Genomic DNA, 23985 nt, shown 5'->3' on the forward strand with positions numbered 1-23985 from the left:
AAGAAATCCTGGGATGAGAGGAGCCTAGCGCGCAACCAAGATGGCCGCGTAGGTGCGAGGCTCCCGAGGACCTCCGCGACCTCCTGAATTAATCCTGGCGATATCCTGTCCTTGTTGAGGGGACTGTGTCGGGGAACCCGAGCTGAGGCGCCGCCCGTTTTTTGGGCTCGAATCGGACCCCGAACACCGGTGGGAGCATCGATCGACGGTTGCGGCCTTCTCCTCGCCGGCCCCCCGGATTGGAGTAGTGGGGCGATCCGGGGACAAAGTGAATAACAGCGGCGAGCGGGGCTGGGCGGCTCGCGTACCCCGCACTTTCACTTTCGCTTTTGCGCCCTCCTTGCTTCAAGCGGGGTCGGGCTGCGGAGCGGGGTGCGGTGGTGTGGCCTTGTCCAGGTGCCCGGCTGACCCGCCGGCGGTGGGTTGACCCGCGGCCCGGTGGTCGCCCCCGCCCCCCCCCTGACACCCGTGATTTGGTGTGGCGGCCCGTTTGGAGATCTTGGCACGACGGTGGAAGAGCCAACATGTCCACCAAACAAGATGGCGACCGGGCGAAGATGAAGACAACTCGCCGTGGCACGGCGCACCAGGCCAATAGTATGGATCGCTACACGCTCCAGAAGGGTTCTCCGGAGACATCGCGGACATCCCCGGTGGGCCCGACGGAGGCACCTGCCCATCCGGCAGATCTGACCCTCCGGGACGTCATGGGCGCCATCGCGGAGATGAAGGCCTCAGTGGACCAGCGTTTCGATACCTTGGCGCAAAAAATTGACTCGGTCCTGGTGGATGTGGGCCTTGTGAGGGCAGACTTGTCAAAAACAAACGACCGAGTCGACTCCCTGGCCCACACCACAACGAGCCTCACGACGGACGTGGTGGCCCTCCAGAGGGAGGTGCGCCGGCTTGGCCAGGTGAGCGCCCTGATGGACCGGCGACTAGAGGATTCCGAGGGTCGGGCCCGGAGGAATAATGTCCGTATTATTGGTGTGCCGGAGGGCCGAGAGGCGGAGGCGGCGGATCTCTTCGTTGAAGAATTGATCCTGACCCATCTCCAGCCCCGGGGGCTGAGTAAGCTTTTTGCGGTGGAGCGTGCCCACCGGGTCCCCGGGGGCCGCCCTAAGACCGGTGCCCCGCCGCGGCCTCTTATTGCCCGGATTTTAAATTTTCGGGACAGAGATGCCATCCTCCAGGCCTCCAGGCAACAGGGACCGGTCAGGCTGGACAACATGGACGTACACTTCTACCCAGACTTTACTCCGGCGGTCCAGAAGCAGCGACAGAGCTTTCTTGGTGTTAAACGTCGCCTAAGGGACCTAAACCTCAAGTACTCAATGCTCTTTCCGGCTAAGCTGAGGGTGGAGGTGGATGGCCGTACGCACTTCTTCGACCGGCCCGAGGCGGCTGGGGACTGGTTAGACACTTTGCCTGGGGATCGGGGCGGGGGGGGCGCGGCTGGCGAGGAGGGCCCGCCGGATCAGAATTGAGGGGTGACTGTATAGGCCTTGCTCTGGATGTTGTTCCTTTACCATATATTGCTTTCGTATGTTCCCCTCCCATGGAGGTCGGGTGGGGTCTGCTGGGGGCTTCCCTCCTCCTCTGGGGGACTAGTTAGTATTTAGCTATGGGGCGACAGGCACACTGCACTTTGGGGGGGCTGTCTGGGCTCATGCAGGGGTGCAGGGAGGGGGGAGTTCTGTTGGGACCGGGGGGTGGGGGGGGTGTGTTGTTTGTTAGCACCGCAAGGCAAACCCGCAACTGTTTTGTCGTTTTTAAGATGCTCGGTGGGGGACGACCGATTGTTTCAACGTATGATGGGGGGTAGGGATTTGACTGTGTTGTCATGGAATGTTAACGGCCTGGGGGATAGGATTAAGCGTGGTGTGGTCCTGCAGTATTTAAAACGTATTTCACCAGATGTTGTCTTCCTGCAGGAGACGCACCTTATAGGTAACACCTTTCATGCAATGAATCGGCGGGGATATCGTTTGGCGGCCCACTCCGGCTTCACTTCGGGCTCGCGGGGGGTGGGTATTATGGTCAAGAACTCGCTCCCGTTGGAGATTGACGAGGTGCGTCATGATGAGAGGGGACGCTACACTGTTCTGGTGGGACGAATGGAGGGTAGAGTGTTTATCTTTATCTCAGTGTACGTCCCGCCTGGGTTACAAGCCACTACATTTGCAGACCTGGGGCGCCTCCTTCTGGACCTTCCGAGTGGCCTGTTGGTGGTTGGAGGGGACTTTAATGCGGTTGCCTCCGGGTCTATGGATCGCCATCCCCCTAGGGACCTCCCCCGGGCACAGGCATGGCTGCCCGGCCTTTTAGACACGCTGGGCCTGGTGGACTGCTGGCGCTTAAAGCATCCTGGATTGCTACAGTACACCTTCCACTCGGGGGCCCATGGTAGCCTCTCGCGGCTTGATTACATCCTTGTCCCGGCGGCCCATGCAGGGAGGGTGGGGGAGGTGCGCCATTTGGCACGGGGTATCTCAGACCACTCCCCATTGTTGTTGCATTTCGATGTCTTCCCGAGGGGGGATGGCAGGGTGGCCCCGATTAATGCATGGTATTTGCGCGACCCCACCATTCGTGCCGACTTGATCAAATCCTTACAGCGCTATTTTGATGAGAATGTGGGGTCGGTTCCGTCTGCCATCTCCCTGTGGGAGGCTTTCAAGGTGGTTCTTAGAGGGGAGGCCCTCTCCGTTATTTCCAATGCCCGGCGGCGCGAGCGGGAGGAGGTGACCCGGGTTGAGGCCGAAATTGCAGAACTGGAGGGTGACCTGGGGAGCGGGGTAACAGACGCCAAGTTGCATGTGTTGCATTTAAAGCAGGCGGCCTATCGGGCCCTCGTCACGGAGGCGGCCAGGGGCCTCAGTAGAGAGCAGCAGGGGCGATTGTATGATGTGGGTGACAAGGCTGGCAAACTGATTGCGTGGTTGGATAAGAGGGAGAGAGCGAGCCGCGTGGTGCCTTTGATTGAGAGCGTGGATGGAGTGTGTGTCACCGAGCCGGAAGCCATTGTCTCCTGCTTCGCGGACTATTTCCGCGAAGTTTACTCCCCGGTTTCTCCCTGCTCGGAGGAAGATTCCCATGCCTTGCTTCGGGACATCGCACTGCCCTCCCTTACGGTGGAGGACAGGGATTCGCTGGATGCCCCGCCCACCTCGGACGAAATTGCCTCGGCCATTCGCTCGGTTGCATCCGGCAAGGCCATGGGCCCCAATGGTATTCCCATTGAGCTATACAAGCTACGCCCGGATGTGTTGGCGCCCCACCTGCGCGCGATGTTCCTTGCGGCCCACTCGCAGGGCTCCCTCCCGCCGGACCAGCGTCTGGCTACAATTGTAGTGATCCATAAGGAGGGGAAGCCCCGTGAACGGGTCACATCCTATAGGCCGATTTCGCTCTTGAACGCGGAGCCCAAAATCCTCGCCAAGGTGTTGGCCAACCGGTTGGTTGCCGTGGTGGGCGATTTGGTCCACCAAGACCAATCGGGCTTTATACCACACCGCAACACGGCGCTTAATCTGCGGCGCTTACATGGGGTGCTCGCGCGTGTTCCATTTGTGCGGGAGCCGGCCATCTTGGCGTCCTTGGACGCCACCATGGCGTTTGATACGCTCGAATGGCCATATATCTGGGCGATGCTGGCGAAGTTTGGGTTCGGCCCGGGTTTCGTCAGCTGGGTCAAACTGCTCTATTCGGGCCCGTTGGCACAGGTGGTGGTGAATGGGCGAGTATCGGCCCCATTCGCGCTGGGGCGGGGCACGCGACAGGGTTGTCCCCTGTCGCCTCTCCTGTTCGCCCTGGCCATGGAGCCCCTGGCGGAGTGGCTGCGGTGGCACCCTTCTATCCGTGGTCTCCGCTGGACCCCCGAGCATGAGGACCGTGTGTCCCTCTATGCTGACGATATCCTTTTGTATCTCGCCTCCCCGCGCAAATCACTGATCGTCCTGGTTGATGTTTTGCGCTCCTTCGGTCGCAACTCAGGCCTGGTCATCAACTGGGCGAAATCCTGTGTCTATGTGCTTTCCGGGGAGGCTCCGGTCCTGCCACGGGACTGTCCGATCCAGATTGCCTCCCAGGGTTTCCGGTACCTGGGTATATATATCACTCTTGACCCGGAGGCCCGCTATGAGCGGAACTTGCTGCCCCCCCTCCAGCGTTTGAGGGAGGACGTGGTGCGCTGGCGGCGTTTGCCGCTCTCGCCGCTCGGCCGAGCGGCCTTATTTAAAATGATGTCCCTGCCGCGCTTCCTCTACGCCCTCCAGAATACCATGGACTTGGTCCCGGCACGCTACTTTCGCGAGGTGGAGGGCCTCCAGCGGCGCCTGTTCTGGGACGGGAGGCCGCGTATTGCTCTGGCTAAATTGACGCTCCCGTGGTACGATGGAGGGGTCGCCCTCCCGGACATCAAACGGTATTACTGGGCCTCCCAACTAGCTGCAATTAATCATGGCCTTTACGGGCCCGCCTTGAACCCGGCATTTGAGATGGACAGGATGCTTCTGCCCGGTGGCGATTATAATCGAGCGCTCTACTCTGGCGCGCCCGACTCCCGTCTGACGGGACCGACGCGTGTCATGGTGCGTGTCTGGCACGCGGCTAATGCAGCTATGGGGTGGAAGGACCGTTTGACCCGAGCGTCTCCGCTGTATGCATCTGAGAGGTTGGGCTCCCTGTGGATGTCGAAGGGCTTCGAGAAGTGGGACACGATCGGAATCAGCACGGTGGGAGATCTCTGGACGAGGGGGGGATTCAAAACTTTTGAGACGCTGCAGGCGGAGTTTCAGCTGCAGGGCAGTGAGTACTTTCGGTACCTACAGGTCCGCCATGCGCTGGGCTCCGTCTTCCCGGATGTCGCATCCATTCCGGAGTCTTCCCCCCTGGAGGACAGAGTGCTAGATGGCCATGTCCCGGACAGCACGATCTCCCTCATATACAAAAAATTGATCAACGATAGATCGTGCCTGCTGACTAGTCTCCGCGCGGCTTGGGTCGCCGACGGGCTGGAGCTGGACGACGAGGATTGGATTTCTGCGGTGGCCTCTCCGAAAGAGGTGGCCATCCCGGCTCGCCTTCGTTTCGTCCAGCTCAAGATCCTTCACCGGGTCTACGTGACGGGGCCAAGGCTTCTACGTATGGGTTTTGCCGGTGATGGAATGTGTAAGCGTGGCTGTGGTGCGTTGGCGACTTTCATGCATATACTGTGGGAGTGCCCGAAGGTGGAGCGATTCTGGCGTGGTGTGCATGAGGTTCTACGAGTGGTTACGCGTGTCGCGCTGCTGCCTGAAGCGAGGAGATGCTTGCTGAATGTCTGGGAACCTAATGATTATTCGGTCCCCCAGACGCGGTGGGTGACTCTGGGATACATGATAGCTAAGCGTGATATTGCTCAATTGTGGGGATCCCAGAGGCCCCCTGCGGTGTCGGCCTGGAAAGAGCATAAGGATTGGTGTATGTTTCGTGAAAAGGTGGTGTATGTAGCGAGGGGTAAGCCTGGGGCGTGGATGAAACTCTGGGGCCCCTGGAACGCCTACCGCGGGGGTATTTGTGAGCCGCCACTGCTACCGGCTGCCTCGCCTGCTCCGTCTCCCTAGATGGCCCCCCTCCCTCGGCCGCGGGCGCGCGGTCCCCCAGTCCCTGATCTACTCCCGTCCCCCTCTTCAGAGTTTTGCTGCTGTTTGGATCCCCCACTTATGGAGCACGTGTTGTCACTTTGGATCGCGGGTTGCCTTGTGGTTGTGGTTTGTTGATGTTGTTTAGTTTTAAGAAAATGGAACCGTATTGTGGGCATGGAGCTATGTGGCCTACACCATTGATTACCCCTGGTTTCCTACTGTGCACCGCTGAGAGACTTTTTGCTGTATGTATGTAATATGCTTCTGATGCTCTAGCGGCCGGCCGTGTGGTTGTAGGCCCATACCTGTAACTTTTATAAACTGTAATAAACGGTTTCCAAAAAAAAAAAATAAAAAAAAAATAAAAAAAAGAAATCCTGGGATTTACCTTACACACATAGATGTTGGAGTGGGGAACGTGAAGTGTTTCTTAGCGGTGAAAACTGTGAACACACACTAAGCGGTTCTCTCCTTTGTCAGGGTATTAGCTTACACGGGGCCTGTGATGGGTCCACTACAAACTTATCCTGTCACCTGCAAGGTTCACCGGCTGCGGTGATTAATCCAATTTTTGGCCAACTTTCTAATGGGAGTTACATTATGTTGAATGATCACAGCTGCTGTGGCATGTTGTCAGGTATTCCATATCTAGTTACGGTTACATCCAGCGTCATTTGCTGTATGCAAGTCTTGTTTCCACAAATAGACACGGTCAGGGAGTCGCCTTTGTGGCCTTCACTGAATATCTCTTCTATACAAATTGATACTCTAAGCAGAATGAACGCCATTCTTTTACAAAAAACAGTGCCACTGACCTCGGCCAGAGAAACCTATGATCTCCAAGTCGCAAGGACTTCTGTGGAGATACATACCCTTTTGTATACAAACTGCCCTGTACATTTCTCAGAAATGTTAAGTCGTATCTTAAACATGTCTGAAACGAGTGGTGTTATACATGTATTTAAGAACGTGTGTGCAGGACTGTTAGCACCTTTTCAAGCAGTCCTCGGAATGTTTCCAAACTTCATGCACTCTGTGTTTGGCGGACTGCCACTCCTTTTAGCGCTCGTTGCAGGGATCCTATTTTTGCTCCTTCTGCTACGATATGGCAAGCATCATCACCTGCGTCACTCCAGGCACCATAGAGAGAGGTCTATTGGAGATGAAGTGTCGTGAGCGCATCGTCCAAATTTTGGGTTTACCTCGTCTACGAGAATTAAACACCACATGGTTTCTGTCATTCAGACCAATCTGGCAAGATTGCATCTTACCTGTTCTACGCTCCCTGTTCTGCGGTGAAGAATGCGTGCTAGAAATCTGTCTAACACTCCCATCAGTCATGCCTACGGATATCGATACTCTGCTGGACCCGGTAACGGCCCATGCTCTGTGTTGTCCAAAGCGGCTTCCAATCCTGATGACGGCATTCATTGAGATCTCACAGACGGAAATTGCTACTGCTGAGGTACGAGAGGAAACAACAGGCACGCAGGTAACATCCAATTCGAACATTGCTGATGCAACCAATGCTGAAGGCGATAGTTCACATCTATGTGCAGTTAATCTTCTAAACAAGGTATTCCAACTTTCACTTACGACGGTAGACGATTTTTTGTGTACAGGATTAGAAGATTTCATGTTTTCTCCAGATCCACACACTGACTTTTGATTCAGGCACACAGTGTGCTAAATTTGGCCTTCGTTCTTTTCAGACAGGGGACTAACTTTGGAACTTTTTTCCTATGCTTAATTTTTTTTTTCCAAATATGTATTTTTTCATTTTTTGGCACAGTAATCTGCTTATAGTAGAACTATTCATAGAGAACAGAATTCTTTGAAAAACTTCCAGGGACATTACGCCACCTTGTTACATCAACATTTGGTTTGTGTTAACCTGATATGAAATGGGTTTGCCCCTTTTTTCTTCTATATTAACGAGCCATTTCATCATATGTTTATATTTATGATTCATTCTTGTTGGCATTTTCAATGCACGCACATACTTCGAATGAAACATTGCTTTTAATATGTACAGCACCTTATGCATAGCAATGGGTTTGTAATGCATTTTTAGGACATATGTTTTTAGAAATGTTTTAGCATGTTTTCGATTATCATGCGATATTCTCTTTTAGACATGTTTAGTATGTTTAGGATTTAGTAATGTCGTTCATACGAAACTGGTGTGGGTGTTGTGTGTAGATTTAGAGTCCGTATATAGGTTTCCTGATTTATGCCCTTAGATAGGTACAATTCATATTGCCCTTATTTAGGCATAGAAAATCCAGCCCTTATTTAGGCATTGTCCATGCTAACCAAATAGAGGCATGGTCTCCTACATCCGTCCATCCACGTCACAACGACTCTAAGGGAAACAAAGTTGTCATGTTTATGTGGTTGTCAGAAACTAATCCCTTCTTGTATATTCAAGAAGTTTCTAGTAACCTCTGAGTTAGCTGGCACACACAAGTAATTACGTTTATTGTACTCGATAGAGACATACTAACCTCTGTCCTGTGTCAAAACTATAGTGTATATTATTCCAATGCGCAGAGCCTATCAGGGATATAGGAACTACACTACAACCTTTTGAATTACCTCTGCGCCAGCATTCCACAGAAACTTTTTTCATAGCTCTCCGACGTTGGTGAGGACGTCACAATAGCATGTCTCTGCTCGTGACTCAGTATGATGTCACCGGAGCCATAAGAAGACCTCGTCGGCGTGCTGACGTCAGTCTCCTTTTTTCCGTGCCGTCGACGCGTAACGGTTTTTCTGGGACTCTCCATTTCCTTAGGATATTACTTTGTTTCAGTTTCTATCTGTGGTGTAGCAGTGCGATGGCTACACAAAAGAAGTCAGGGTTAAAGCCTTGTAGGGAATTGTGTGGGTCAAATGTCCATTATGGACCCCCATGAAGATTGCCTTTGGTGCCTATCGTCTGATCACGGCATCAAACGATGTTCGTCTTTTGGAGGTATAAATTCGAAGGCACTCAAGGAGCGAGAAGCGAAGCTATTCCTGGCCCGGGCAAGAAAGGAGAAGAGAGGCTGCAAAAGATCCAAGTCAAAGTCGACAACACCGCACACCTTGAGGTTGTCTAAGAAACACAAAAGTAGCGTCAGCATGGGTCTCATCATTGTGCTTCGAAAGGCAAGTCTTTGAGGTCGGCTTCTCTGGTTCAGCAGCATTAAGGTGAAGATGACATCTTGCCTTCGCCCTCTTCTTCTCTGCAGGTGACTCTGGTCCATTCTCCAGTGCCAAGGGATTCACCGGTGCCCAGGAAGTCATCTCCAGCTCCTATGGCTTTGCCTACCCCGGCCCTAGTGTCATCGGCGCCGCAGCCACAACCAGCCCTCATTCGGATCCAGACCGGGCGGCTCCAGATCCTTACCCACCTTGTCCGGGTCCAGATCCATCATATTTTCGCAATGCGATGTTTGGCATGTTTGCCAAAGCAGCTCACCCATCCGGTGCTCCGGCTGACCCCATGGGTCCGCTTGCATACAATTTGGGCATTCCCCAGGTACCATTCATGCCCTTCATGCTGATGACACCATCATGGCATCTCCCAGTGCCGAGATTCTCAACGTCCATTCTGCAGTATCCAGCGCTATCTGGTTTTGGGCCGACGCCTTCCCGGCTTCGAGCCGCGCCGCTGACTATTGCTGAGGGTCCTCCTTCGACACTGGCACTGATGTCACCGGCACCGCGCCTGGCTCCACCGACGCTGATTCCAAAGATGGGCTCCAGGAGGGAGGCTCAGAGGCTGCTGGAGGAAGAGGAGTACCAGGGACAGCAGGAACAAGCTGAAGAGAGCTAAATCCTTGAGTCTGTGGATGACTTCAAAGGTCTTTAGGAGGCCAGTGGCTTGGACACTTCCTCAGAGTGGGAGCTCTCTTCCCCAAAGGCAATGCCTTCTCAGGATGTGGCTCCTTATCATACTATCATCAGGAAGGCTGCTGACCTGTCGGATCTGCAATTGCCCACAGCTGAGGTCAGGTCTAATATTCTAACTGAAGTTTTGCACTCTCCTGCTTTGGTGGTTGAGCCTTTACTTCCATTCAATGAGGCTTTAACGGAGTCGATTCTAGAGGTGTGGCAGAAGCGTTTATTTGCCCCGCATGTTTCAAGAGCGGTTGCAAGACACTATAAGCCTGCTCCGGGGGATCTGACTTTTCTAACCTCCCACCCTTCTCCGGAGAGCTTGGTGGGTCAAGCGTCATGTTCATCCAAACAGTCGGCGGGATCCTTCCCCACCACCCCGGGGGATAGGGACTCCAAAAAGCTGGAGCAGTCAGCCAAGAAGACGTTCTCCTTGGCAAGTATGACTTTAAAATCTACTAACGCCACATGCTTGCTGGAAAGATATATCCATGCTTTGATGGACTCAGCCAAAGAGGTGGCTCCTAAACTGCCTGATGATGTACGAGGGCATTTTCTGTTGGTATTGACTGATATGCAGGCTGCAGCTCGTCAAGTGATTCAGTCAGGTCTGGATACAGCGGAATCAGTCGCTAGGATGACTAGCTCCTCGGTGGATACCAGGAGGCACGCCTGGTTGAGAAGTTCTGAATTTTCTCCGGATGTGCAGGCCACTCTGCTTGTTCTTCCTTTCGATGTATCCAGGCTTTTTGGGACAAAGGAAGATTCAGCTCTGCAACGCTTCAAGGATAGCAGGGCTACTGCGAGGTCGTTAGGCCTGCAGTCCCAGCCTAGGGGCTATGCTTACAGGGGGTTTCGTGCTTTTGGAACGCCGGCTTCCTTTTGAGGCCGCCAGCAACAACCGCAGTAGCAGAACCCCCTGTACAAGTCGTAGAGAGAGAAGGGAAGAGGCCGCATGCAGGTGGCCGCTGTACAACAGTCCTCCTCCTCCTCTCCTGTTCCCTACACCGGTTTCACAGGGAAACAGCTCTAGATCCCCCATGCTGGAGCATGTTGGTCCTGTAGGAGACCGGGTGTCCCATTTTCTACAAAATTGGAAATCCGTTATGTCAGATCTTTGGGTTTTGAATCTTGTAGAAAATGGGTACGCCCTTCCTTTTTTCACCAGAAAGGTGCGATCGAGGTGGCTCCGGAGCAGGAAAGTGGTCAGGTGTGTTACTCCTGATATTTCCTGATCCCCAAAAAGAACGGGTGGTTGAGACCGATCCTGGACCTCAGGGTGTTGAATTTTACATCAAGCAGGAGCAATTCAAGATGTTGACCCTAGGTCAGGCTCTTCTTGCGCTGCAACAGGAATACTGGATGGTGTTGATCGATTTGCAGGATGCGTATTTCCACATCCCCATCATGAGGTCGCATCGGAAGTATCTCCGTTTTACAGTGGGATCTCAACACTACCAGTTTGCGGTCCTTCCGTTCGGACTTACGTCTGCACTGCGAGTCTTTACAAAGGTGTTGGCGGTGGTTGCTGCTCATCTCTGAAGGTCGGGGATTCCGGTATTCCCCTATCTAGATGACTTGCTGCTCAAGGCGAAGTCTCCAGAGTTGGTACTGCATCATCTGCAGATAACAGCTTGGCTGTTGCTCGCCTTCGATTTTTTGATAAATGTACCCAAATCTCACTTGGTGCCTGCCCAGCGCATCCATTTCATAGGGGCATTACTGGACACTACTGTGAATCGTGCCTTCTCAGAGGATCGTAAATATCCAGGTTATGATTATGTTGTTTCAAGAAGGAGCAGAAGTTCGAGTCCTGAAGGTCTTATGCCTGCTCGGTCTGTTCCCTTCCTGCATACTGTTGGTCGACCATGCGCGCTGGCATATGAGGTCACTCCAGTGGTGCCTCTGCCGGCATTGGTTTCAGCACAACAGAGATCTCAGGGAGGTGGTCAGAATCTCTAGAAACACTAAGGTGGATCTGTTATGGTGGAGTGTTCCAGGCAACCGGTCTCAAGGGAAGTCGTTTCAGCCTCCTCTACTGGTGGCCACAGTGATAACGGATGCCTCCAGTCTGGGGTGGGGAGCTCATCTGGAGGATCTGGGGATAAAAGGCCTCTGGTCTCCAGAGGAAATATTGTTTCACATCAGCGTTCTAGAATTGCAGGTGATACGTTTGGCTCTCAAGGCCTTTCTTTCCTCCTTTCGCTGTCAGTCAATTCTGGTCCCAATGGACAACACTATCAAAATGTGGTACATCAACAAGCAGGGAGGAGTAGGGTCGTATCACCTCTGCAGAGAGGCTCTTCGACTCTGGTCCTGGGCTCAGGACCATCAGATTTGCGTGATTTCAAATCATCTGGCCGGAGTGCTGAATGTTCATGCAGACAGTCTCAGTCGGCAGTACTCGGCCAATCACGAATGGCGTCTCAATCCAGAGGTGGTTCGCCACATTTTCAAGATGTGGGGGTTTCTTCAGTTGGGCCGGTTTGCCACTCAGCAGAACACGCGGTGCCTGTTGTTTTGCAGTCTCCAGTATCCGTTGCAGGGAGCATTGGGGGACACGTTTCAGCTAGATTGGGGTTCGCAGCTTCTTTGCGCGTTTCCTCTCATACCCTTGATTCCTCTGGTTCTGAGTAAGATTCACCAAGGCTGGGCCCATGTCTCCTCTCGCAGTCACAGGGGCAGGTTCTACACCCCCACCTCCAGAGTCCGCACCTTCATGCCTGGAGATTGAACGGGGCAACCTGAGTTTTTTCTCTTTCCCACCGAATGTGGTGGACGTTATTGTATCGGCCAGAAGACACTCCACCAAATCTGTGTATTCCTGTAGATGGGCCAGATTTGTGAAGTGGTGTGGAGTGAGGTCTATTGATCCCCTGAAGGCCCATTTATCTGATGTTCTTAGCTTTTTTGCTTTCCTTGGCCCGCAACGTTTTGCTGTGGCTACTGTTAAGGGTTACTTGTCGGCTTTATCTGCCTTCCTTTGTTTGCCTGACCAGCCTTCGTTGTTCAAGTCTTCCATAATTATGAGGTTCATTATGGGCCTCGCTAATTAATTTCCTCCCACTCTCTTCATTATGCCTCATTGGGACTTGAATTTGGTTCTGACTTTACTGATGGGTTCTCCTTTTGAGCCTCTTCATAGTTGCCCGTTGAGGCTTCTCACAAATAAGACTGTTTTTCTAATTGCTATTATCTCTGCCAGGAGGGTAAGTGAGCTTCAGGCTCTTAGTTTTAAGCCTCCTTTTACAACCATCCATGCAAACAAGATGGCTCTCAGGACCAGAACTGCTTTCCGGCCTAAGGTGGTCACTCCTTTTCATATAGGGCAGTCTGTCACTTTACCCACTCTCTATACTCCCCCTCACCCTTCCAAGGAGGAGGAGAGACTTCACCGCCTGGATCCTAGAAGGACGGTCTGCTTCTGCTTGGACAGAACCATGGACTTGAGGCTGGATGATCAGCTCTTTGTTGGTTACGTGGGACAAATGAAGGACAAAGCTGTGCATAAGAGAGCGCTTTCCAGATGTATCTTCTTGTGCATCAAGATATGCTACGCCTTGGCCCAGAAGGAGCCTCCTAAAGGTATTAGAGCTTATTCTAGTAGGGCAACGTCTTCATCTTCAAATTTGACTAAAGGTGTCCCTGTGGTAGACATCTGTAGGGCTGCAACATGAGCCTCCCTCCACACTTTTGCGAAGCATTATTGCTTGGATTCAGAGGTGAGGAGGGACGGCCATTTTGCACGTTCTGTGCTGCAGGACTTTTTGGTATGAGTAGGTGGGCACCCTCCGCTGGGAGAGGGACTGCTTGGAGATTCAGTTCAAAAGGTGAGGAATCCACAGGCAGATGTATCCATCAGAAGAACAAGTTACTTACCTTTGGTAACGCTTTTTCTGGTGGATACAGTATCTGCCTGTGTATTCCTCACTGACCCACCCGCCTCCCTGTTGTCTACCTACGTATACTGAAAAAGGTTTTGTACATGACATTCTTGTACTTCTATGTGATTTGCTTTGCTATCTATGATGCTTGTGGTTTGGAAATGTCTTGGCTTTAGCATTTCCTGTTTTTCGTCTTATTTATTTCATATACTGTGTATATTTGTTTATATATTGTATACTGTGTATACTTGCAATATGTGGTCGGTCTACCCGTGCGCCTCGAAGGCACAGAAACAATGGGTGGAACTGACGTCAGTACGCCGGCAAGGTCTTCTTATGGCTCCGGTGAAGTCCTACGAAGTTGCGAGTGGAGCTGTGCTATTTTGACGTCCTCGTCGACGAGGGGGAGCTATGAAAAAAGTTTCTGTGGAATGCTGGCGCAGGGGTCATTCAAAAGGTGAGGAATCCACAGGCAGGTATTGTATCCACCAGAAAAAGTGCTACCGAAGGTAAGTAACTTGTTCATTAATGTCCCCATTAAGAGTGCCCTGGGATTTTACCTGTTATTTAACTCCTCATAATTACCAATGTCCTGGACTGACCCCCTGAGTGAGGAGACTTGTACATACGGACTGCAGCATTGCCCTTCTTGAGCGGGTGGCTCGGTTGATGGGCGGCGGGTACTACATGGTGACTCCCCCCTTATGCGGATGTCTGCTTCCTAGCACTGTGATCCCAAATGTCCTACAAGTGTGAATAATTCACAACACTGAGAGATGAAGGATGGAGCGACATGTCTGACGGTGGGAGGGGGTGGGTGGAGTTAGAGGGGGAGGGAGGGTAGGGGGTGTTTTGTTAACCCATTGACTGTTGGGATAGATAAGAGTAAGGCCTAGCAGGGATGCTTATGGAATTGATTCTCCAGGTAGAGTTATAGATCACAACTATCCTAGAACTGTTGTTCAGGTGGATGGCCACAGGAACACTGAAGGAGGCGGAGACATCAAAAGAGAAGTTGCTCCTAGAATGTATAATCGTACATGTAAATGATGCTAAGTAATTCATCAATATATGAGCACTGTTTCCTCCTAAAGATGATACTGGTGAATGAGTTGTAAATTAATAAAGTTTGTTTACAAAAAAAAAATAATTACCAATGTCTTGGTCCCTGGCTATTCAGGGGTGGGGAGGTTGATAGGGGTTAACGAGCATCACATGTTTTGGGCAATAACATATGCGAATTTGGCTTTTGTGCCGATTCCCACGTGTTATTCCCAGGTATTTTTCCTGGAGGCTTTACCTGCTTTTAGCTGGGTAATTAAACTGGTTTTGTTGTAAGAACTATGCAAACTCATAGGTTCAAATCCCAGCAAGGTAAAATTAGATTTTCATTGTTCTAAGTAGGGGTGGGCGGAATTTGCGAAAGTGACTATCGCAAATTATCGCAAAAGTTTTTTTCCTGCCTGTTCGGGGTATTTTCTGCGTGGTCGCGGCTCGCCAACTTACCCATGCGGTTTCTCGCGGGCGCGGCCATCTTGTTTTCACTCTTCTCGCGGTGCATGATCGCGAGAAGAAAGACGTGATCGCGCGACCAATGACATTACTGCGGGTGCGAACTGTCGCGAGACAGCGCCAATGTCTACCAACAATCCAACATCTCGTGGAGAACGCGACCGGATCGGGAAAACTTGTTGGTGAACGCGGTGATTCAGGTAAGGCGATCGCGCGCGCGAGAATGTATTATTTTACAGCGCGAGCAAGAAACAAATTATCGCTAAGCTGCGGAATGCGGAAAAATTGACATTTTCGCGCTCTCCGCGGAACGCGAAAATGTCAAATTATCACAATTTCAGCGAGCGGAACGGAAATTTAGCCCAGGCCTAGTTCTAAGTAGATACATCAGTGACTACATCTTTGTTAAAAGTACACACATGTGCAGTGAGTGTAATGACGTCTGAGGACGGTCAGGTTGAAGTTAAAGTGGTGTCAGTGTCCTGAAAATGTTTTCAAAGATTTTTTAAAATGTTGCTTACCTAAATAATCTGGTTATTTTTGCAAATTACTACGGGGCTGCATGAAGAGTAAATTCAGTGTATGGTATTGTGTTATTCAGTACTTTTGCTCCCAAGGGTTGCTTCCCTGTAGAACAACTCACCTTACTGTTCGTAACTTTTTAGGGGGGAAGTCCTATCCAAAGCTGGCCCTGACGAAACAGTCACATACACTGAAATTGGTAAGAAAAATGTTGTTGACAGTTTTTGTTTGCGTAGATAGTTTAAGCTTAAAGCTACTTTTGTAGGCAAATTTCAGTTTCTATGCTGCGTTTTCCATGAGCATTCACATAAGGATTGTATATTCATATTGCTTATGCACAGTTTACTTGCTCATGAAGTGTAATTAGCATTTTAAAAATTCTTATTTGCAGTGGTACTGTCCGTGTCATTCCTGTAGGACCATCATTTATACATGCTGCAGAGCTGCCAACTCACACAATGCCATGGTGTGTCACACAATATCAGCTCTCTTTACAGGGTCAAGTGATGGGGAGCCGATCAGGAAACCACTGCAAAGAGTGGATTTCCAGCTCTCTTTAGAGGCTGTTGTGTGAAACACCCCAGAACACTGGCATCGTCCTCAGCAAGCTTTTTTTTCATGATGGGGTTTGGATGGTGTAGGAAAGTAGGATCTGCTTTTTATGGTTACTCCCACTTTTTGCTTGATGTGATGCTGTTTTGACTAGTCTGACTGGGATCCTGCTAATCAGGACCCCAACCTATCTGCTTTCTCCCTAAAGTGTTATATTATGTACAAAGATACACTCCAGATTGGTACTGGGGTACCCTTGTCAGTCCATAGTATATGGTACCCATGTACCCAGGGCATAGGTACCCCAGAGGCCTCCAATGTGCTGAAGCATGTATTCTGCCACCCATGAGAGGCCAGGAAAAATGGAACTATAGGACTGCCATTGCAGCTTGTGTAAGGTCGTGCATGCACCACTTACTAAAGATATAGGTTTACTATGTCTATGGGTCACTGCATTTGAAACCTATAAGTCACCCCTATAGCAGGCCTTTACAATCCTGAAGGCAGGGTGCTTGGTTCTAAGTGAGAGGGTGCCCCTGCATGAGCAGGACATCCCTGCAGCCTATGGAATTCATTCTCGCAGGTTGTCAGTGAAGCAGCCATATACTAATAAAGAGGGGCATTATTGGACCACGTGATGACCATCTTGAAAACGGCTGCAACAAACCCTATTGTGTTTGGTGTCAAAGGAAGGCCTTCTGTGGGGCCCACGGTGTTCCCAGTACCAGCCATCTAGCTCCGGACAGCACAAAATGGTTTCTGTCGAACAGAGACGCATTTCTGCTGAGCCAAGCTTGAGCAGGGGAAGGCAGAACAATAGACATCCTGTCACAGGGGTGTGTGACCACCTCCCAGACAGAATTTAGTTTATTAGGACTGGGTGGGTGCGCTTGCCAGCGCCTGGAAGTCTGCATGAGGGGCACATTTGGTGTCCCTGTGCATAGTCCAGTTCAAACCAGTCCTGCGCTCCATTGGCTCACACTGTGGCACGAAACTGGACAAAGGACATGGGAGTAACCTCTCCCCTGTCCAGACCCTCCCCTGGTAGGGTTCCCTGAATCTTTCCAAACCTCTCCAGTGGGTATTTAAGGGCTTACCTGACTGTAGAACCTTAGATTCGTCATGGACAAGATTATAATTGAAACCACTGCACTACTACCGTCTGGGCACTTTGGACTTCATTTGGGCTTGACTTCATCCCCCTTCCAGTCTGCTGCATCGTCGGTGCCTGTGCATCCTGCAGGGACCTTCCAAGGCCTGTGGAGCATCAAGGACAACCGAAGTAATCTCCCTTGGAGTGAAGGAGCCACTCCCCTGCGTTCGCAGGCACCGTAACGAACACGACCGGTCTGCAGATCCCGAGCTCCTCCGGACTTCGCGGGCTCTGCAACTCAGGTGGTGGTTTTCCTCAGCCCGAGGCCTGCTCTCCCCTCTGACCAAGTTGAGGACAGCAGCTCAAGTGGCGGTTGCAATAACCGAGCCCCTGGGTACCGCGTCACCTTTGCAGTTGCAAAGGCTTGTTGACATCTTTGCAAGAAGATCTTCAGGCTCCAAGTAGCCCCAACCCAGAGCATCTCCTGTGACCAAACTCTTCGGCCACACCGCATTGTGTGCATCGTGGTCTGCCTCTTTTGGTGAGCTGCTTGATGTCCTCTCGCAACTCCTGTGTGGTTGGCCTGTGGATCCATTTGAGGGTCACTTTTGATTTCCTTGGGCTCCCCTGATTGCTCGGGGCCTGCCCTGACTCCCCTGCTTGTGGTGAGTCTCCTGGACCTTGCTGGTCCGAACCGTACACTTTTTTGACTTCCTGATTGGGTTGCTTTTGCCAAGATTTGCTGGTGCTCCCGCCGGACACCGACCCCTCAGCTCTCGACTTCCTTCGTGGTACAGCTCGTATCCGGCTCCTGGTCCTCACAGTTGCAGAGTCAAGGTCATCGACATCTCTCCTTAAGCACCCAACATCGGTGGGCATTCATCTACCGAGCCCCTGGCCACTCCCAAGTGACCCAGACTCTGTCCCCTCTGCTTTCAGGTACTCTTCGACAAGAATCCACGTTTGGATTCCCACGGACACTTTCTCCTCTTCCAGCAGCGGCACTTTACTGAAATCCTCCATTGGGTTTGACGGTGGTTTCCGACACCACTTCACACCTATGCACCCGGCTTCCCTGGGTACTTCGGTATCCACAGGTGGGGTGGCTCTCCAACCTTGTGTCTTCCACTGGGTCTCTTCAGGGTACACTGGGAAGGGTCCCTAATCTTTAAAATTCCAACCGCGACTTGCACATAAACTTGTATGGAGCACGCAGTCGTTTTCACAGACTGCACACGCACTCCGTGGGGTCCCTATTTGCTCACCTTGGGTGGTTCCTTGGGGTCCCAGCAATTCTACGTCATCTCGACATTGTCCTGACTCGAGTCGTGGTTCTTATACCACTTTCTTAGTATATGGTTTGGTCCCCCCTGTGTATTACTGCTATTTACTGTGATTTCTTTGCTAAGGTATTGTGTGATTTGTGTCTATCTCTGTGTGGGAGATACTGGAACGTACTAGATAGTGTTATAAAAATATGTATTTATTGTATAACTACTATGTGGTTCTCTTTTCATTTACGCTATACTATAAGATTGCATTCTGTTAAAACAAGCTGCTTTACACTCCTTCAAGACTAAGCATGAAGGCTGCTCACTCATCTACCACTTGAATAGCTTTCTAAGGTTGTCGGAGACCTCTTAAATCCCCATAAGATATGTCTGGGCTGGTGCAAGGTGCCCACTTACATTAGTGGACCTCATATACCAGGCCAACCTCTCACACATGGGCAAGAGGGGGCAGAAGTGTCTCTTAGATGGTTCTCGGCACGAGGCCCCTTGCTCTCCAAGGCCTCACTCCCTCCTTACACTGGGAATTTTTAGGTCGAGCGCCGATCGACCTGTTATATCTCTTCTGTGGGGTTTGGCAAACCCACCGATTGCCATTGGTTACTATCTGTGGCATTTAGAAATGCTGGCTTGTTATTGGTGTATTTGTGTAAATGTCCATCCTTTGCTTGCTTAGTTTGGTCCCTGGCACTTTCACTCAGAGAAAGTTTTGTTTGGCCATTACACTGTACAGCGTGTGATGGCCTCTCCACCTTGTTTTGGGTTTTCATTCCTTGGCTACTTTCATTGTGTTAGTGGCCCCTGACAGTTTCACATCGCTTGATTGTAACTTGTTCTTAGCGCAGCAAATCTTTCAACCATCCCGAGTAATGCTGCAATAAAACAAAACATGGCCAGGTGACAGCTGAATATGCATTCTTTTCATTGGTTATCTCCTTTGGGACAAAAACAGGGGGGCAAGGATTGCGTGAGAGGCTCAGAGCAAAGATAGATTGAAGCGCAGCCGAATATTGACCAGGCCACTGGCAGAATGATGCTTTCTGCTGTCCATGGATGAGTATTCTCAAGAAGACGAGTTGTGGACGGTATCCAGCTTTGTGGTTTTTTTTTGTGTAGCGCTTTGTGCTACTGAGAGGGGGCCTAAATGCGTTCAGGCAGAAAGGAGAGACGCAAAGAGAGAAAAGATAGCGAGATGGGGTTAGTGGATGGAGATCTGCCCCCAAAACACTACCAGGTCCATTTCACTGGACCCAGCAGTGCAAATCCCTCTTTCATTATGAAGTTTTTTTGAAACAGGGCGGTATTCATTACTTCATCGAAGGGCTGGTACTACTTTAAGGCAGCTGTAATTTGCCCTGACTCCATAAAGGGCCATAAAAGGTTGCAGATTATAGCAAATTACCTCAAAATGGCCTCGTTTCTGGAGAATGGGAGCGTGCAAAAGGCAAAATATAATTTTGCCAGTATCTCAGAACATCCCTGCAGCAGAGCAGATGTGCATTGTTTTTGTGTATGTATTAAACAAAACAAGGTTCAGGTCCTGGCCATCACTGTACAAGCTGTGTGATCTAGGGCAATACACTTGTACCTGCTGATAACTCAATTGTAATTTCAACAAACAAAGAAATTTCAAGTTTCCAAACGTTACAGCCAAAAGTGGTCTGACAATTCGGGCACAAATGTGAGATGGGGGATGGCGCAAGACGAGGCTTTGTCATAAAATGAGTTTTGCATGGGAGGCTCAGCAGTAACTCCCTGTGAACCTGCCCCTGCTGACACTATTGATTGTGCGATTACTCATGTTTGAAATGTTGATGCTATAATTGCAGTCTTCTCTGTGGAAAGCGCGTCTTGGAGCTACGTCGTTATATCAATTGCTAAAGAAATAAAAAATCATTACCACGAAAGAGTCTGACGACTAACCCGAGGACTGTGGCCCTTTAGTAGCACTCGTTAAAGCGGCAAAATAATCTGAAGGCTCGTGACGTCACTGCTTGTAAATGCATGAGACTTTCTTCTAATCCAAATTGCCCCATTTTACCTAATTGTGGTATCAAGGGTAAAGTCATTTTATCTTTGGCTCCTCAGATCCCATATCTGACCGTTTTTTAGCTACACCTTGTTTAATGAACATTTTACCCACGAACTGAATGGTGCTCATTTTGCCAACCTTTGGATGATGAAAGGCCGAGCTGGTGCAGCTATGATTTAAATATACAAGCTCTGCACCTCCCCGCCATAGGTATGAAACAAGGAGACAAGCTCAGTCATGGTTCAAGTTGGTGACCCAAATGTTACACAGAGACATCTTCTGCAGGTGCATTAAGCCACTGAGCTATCCCGCCAGCTACTTTTGGTTTTTAACAGCCTGCCACAGACCCAGAACCAGTACTCAACATTTGAAGACGAGGTTGAGCCAGTCTCCTATGACGGCCACCCAGATGAGCTTGATACCCATCGCCTCGCAGAGGTGGAACCAGATGGGGAAGAAACTCTCGTAAATGCGAGACCGATTGCATTGCAAATGCTTGTTTTTTAAGTTGGCAGGTCCGGTGCAGTGTGTGAACTACATTGGATGGTTGTTTATCAGTTACAAAGAGTAGATGATTTGCTAGTATTGCGGTCTCCCCTCTAGTCAGCTTGATTGATAAAACCTTTTTAACTTTCAAAAGATTTTGCCGTTATGTTGCATAATATAGAATAGTTAAGATAAAAGGCTGGTGTTTTACTTTACTCCTTCAGCTTGCTTCCATAACACCAGATTTGTGTTGAGATGATGACGCAGTACTGCAGATCCTTATTTCTGCCAAAAACTCACTTCTGTCTTCCATCCCTTTTCACCGACTGGCACACCAAGCAGGAATATCAATTCTCTATTACATTGCAAACAACATTCTGATCATATCTGTGTTCTCTGCTAGCTGAATACTGGAAGCTGAATGTGGATGAATCCACATTATTCCTATTTTTTTAATTTATTTTAGAGGAGCTTCCTTGTATGGTCTTGTTAATCCACAAATTGCTCTAGGACTGCAATATGTGCTTAGATCTGTTTTTGCACTCCCCACCAATTTATTATTACAGAAGGGATCTATCTGATAGAGACTTCTAGCTGCAGATTCCTTACCTATGAATATCCCAAGCGTCAGGCTGGATCCGGAACCTTTTGCTGAGCAATACCCTTGTGCGAGACGTCGGGTGGCTCCATTCGGCTCCACGTGACGTCGTCGGCGTCTGTAGCGTAGGTTATGACATTGCAGTGCCTATATAGGCGCCACCCAGGCGTGCGGACGTCTGTTCTTTTCTTTCCGCGCCAGTTAATCGCCGATCAGGCTGGATCAGGAAGCTTTTGCTGAGCAATACCCTTGCGCGCGACGTCGGTGGCTCCATTCAGCTCCACGTGACGTTGGCGACGGTAGCGTAAATGACGTTGTGGTGCCTATAGAGGTGCAACCGAGGTGCGCGGACGTCAGGTCTTTTCTTTCCACGCCAGTTAAGCGCCGATCCGGGAAGAAGTACACCTCTGCCGCTTTTTCGCAGGCTTTTTCTCGATATTTTTGGATTCGACTTTGTGTGCGAGGGATGTCTTCGAGAAAGACAAGTTTCAAACCATGCGGGACTTGTTCCCACATGATGTTGGTCACCGATCCCCACTGCGTATGTCTGTGGTGTCTTGAATGCGACCACAATACGAGGTTGTGTTCAGAATGTCGGGCGATGGCCCGAAGACCTTGAGGGAGCAAGCGATGAATTTGCTTGCAGCCCGGCAGTCGACACCGTCAAGCGAGACTCCGAGGAGGTCACGGTGCCGTTCGAAGAAGAGGAGGTCGCGGGACCGCTCACGTAGCCCTAAGTCCTCTTCCTCCCATTCAAAGTCCTCTGGACACTCGGAGAAGAGGCACAAGAAGAAGAATAAGACCAAGTGGACTTCGACTTTACATCAACTGGCGTCTGTCGTTGAGAAGGGATAAGGAGCACCGACATTCTACGCACAGTTCTGCGGAGTCGGAGCCAGAGTCGACTTCGTGCCTTCCACCCTTTTCGGGAGCCGGAGCGACTCCCGCTCAATTTAAAGAGTTTTACGAGGCCCTGCACCGCGTATTTGAGCGAAGCGACCCCTTTGGTGAGCCCTCGGGCCCCGCGGGGTCGGAGGGTGCCCCATCGGGTTGGACTCTGTCAGCTCCGGCCACGGCACTGTTGGGGCCTCGGGGATCCGATCCTGGATCTGGGTCGCCGCCGGTGGTGCCAACGCGACCTTCCCGTGCGTCAAATATAAAGTCGATTCTATGTTGTTGCCTGAGCACTTTGTGGATGTGTTTGGCTCAGGAGAGGAATGGGAGGATTCTGGAGACCCAATTGAGAACCAGGATGTCTCTGAGGAGACAATGGACTGGAATGGGGAACTTGGAAGCCAGTGGTCTGGCTACTTCCCCAGACACTGGCATGCTCTCTCCGCCTACAGTGGCTATGGAGGAGGGGGCGTCCTATGCCATGGTGGTTAAGAGGGCATCTGAGGTCCTAGGACTGGAGCTGCCCTCAGTGCAGGTCAGGACTAATATCCTGACCGAATTGCTTCAGCCTGGGGCTTCCACTTCTGAACCCCTATTGCCCTTTAATGAGGACTTCCTTCTAGGAATATGGTCCAAGCCGAACACAGGGACTCCTGTGAATAGGACGATTGCATGCCACCATCGCCCAGCTTCGGGCGAACCAAAGTTTCTCAGCCAACACCCCACCCCAGAAAGTTTGGTAGTGCAGGCCTCTACGTCCCAAGGTGCATTCCCTTCCGCCCCTCTGGATAGGAAATCCAAGAGACTGGATTAATTCGGTATGAAGATGTTTTCTTCCTCCAGTCTGGCATTGCGGTCGCTGAATACTGCGTGCTTATTGGGCTGTTTCTCCCACTTTCTTTGGGAGACGGTTGTGCAGGTGCTGCCACAAGTCCTGGAGGAGGCCCGGGCTGTGCTCTCCCAAGCTGTCAAGGATGGCAAAAGAAGGATGAGGCAAAATTCACTATACGGTGTGGTTTAAACACGACCGATTCGCTGGGCAGATCGATTTTACCAACGGTGGCCATGAGACACCATGCCTGGCTTTGTACAACGGGCTTCTCTGGGATGTCCAAGCCAATTTGATGGACATGCCCTTTGATGGAACCCGCCTTTTTAGGGAAAAGGCAGACTCGGCCCTGGTCAGGTTCAAGGACTCTCGAGCTACGGCCAGATCCTTGGGCCTCTCCTCCACTCATTGTGGCCAGTCTTCCTTTTGCCCCTTTCTTGGCAACGGAAGGGGTTTCCAGCCGCGTCAGCCCTATCCTAGCCACCGTCCCGCTCAGACTACCCAAGCCATGCGTTGACGTGGACGCGGTCCATTCTGTCTTCAGAATGGAGGCCAGAAGTCATCTACCACACTACCTCCAGTAGCCGCAACCTCTAAGCACTCCTAGGCTGATTCTGCAGGACCACACTACTCCAGTGGGTGGGAGAATTGGTCATAATCTCCCGAGCTGGACATCTATAACAACAGACAAGTGGGTCTTGCAGATTGTCCAGGAGGGCTGTTCTCTTCCTTTCCTTTCTTTTTCTCCTCCTATTCCGCCAAGTCGGGAACGGCTGGCGGAG

At 50.9% G+C, this 23985-nt stretch overlaps 1 long non-coding RNA gene across 1 annotated transcript in view; it reads left to right on the forward strand.

The window, feature by feature from the left end:
* LOC146805278 (uncharacterized) overlaps positions 1-23985 on the forward strand; it is a 130141-nt gene that overhangs the window by 83952 nt on the left and 22204 nt on the right. The window contains exon 3 of the long non-coding RNA XR_014967442.1: positions 15574-15629. This is a non-coding gene — a long non-coding RNA (uncharacterized LOC146805278). The remainder of the gene's footprint in view (positions 1-15573; positions 15630-23985) is intronic.

Source organism: Triturus cristatus, chromosome 8 (genome assembly GCF_964204655.1).
Source record: "Triturus cristatus chromosome 8, aTriCri1.1, whole genome shotgun sequence".
In the NCBI taxonomy this organism is placed as follows: domain Eukaryota; kingdom Metazoa; phylum Chordata; class Amphibia; order Caudata; family Salamandridae; genus Triturus; species Triturus cristatus.